Raw genomic sequence first — 609 nt, 5'->3', positions numbered from 1 at the left:
GAGATGCCAAAACTGTTCAGAAGCAAAAAGCTACTAGTCCCGCTCATCTAATTAGAATCTGAGCTTCAATTAAAAACTCTGAGATATTATTGCTTCCCAACCTATTAGTCTTCTATTTTATTTGTCTAGTTGCTTGAGGACAAGCAACAGTTTAAGTTTGGTGTTGTGATGAGCGGATATTTTATACAATTTTTGGGGATAATTTCATATAGTTTAGAGTGTGTTTTAGTTAGTTTTTAGTCTATTTCTAGTAGTTTTTAGGAAAAATTCATATTTCTGGACTTTACTATGAGTTGTGTGTTTTTCTGTAATTTCAGGTATTTTTCTGGCTGAAATTGAAGGAGCTGAGCAAAAATTTGATTCAGGCTGAAAAAGGACTGCTGATGCTGTTGGATTCTGACCTCTCTGCACTCAAAGTGGATTTTCTGGAGCTACAGAACTCGAAATGGCGTGCTTCCAATTGCGTTGGAAAGTAGACATCCAGGGCTTTCCAGCAATATATAATAGTCCATACTTTGCACAAGAATGGATGACGTAAACTGGCGTTCAACGCCAGCCTTCTGCCCAATTCTGGCGTCCAGCGCCAGAAAAGGATCAAAAACTGGAGTT

The sequence above is a fragment of the Arachis ipaensis genome, chromosome B03 (genome assembly GCF_000816755.2).
Source record: "Arachis ipaensis cultivar K30076 chromosome B03, Araip1.1, whole genome shotgun sequence".
NCBI lineage: Eukaryota > Viridiplantae > Streptophyta > Magnoliopsida > Fabales > Fabaceae > Arachis > Arachis ipaensis.
The sequence above is the reverse complement of the archived record's forward strand: the minus strand, read 5'-3'. Positions refer to the sequence as shown.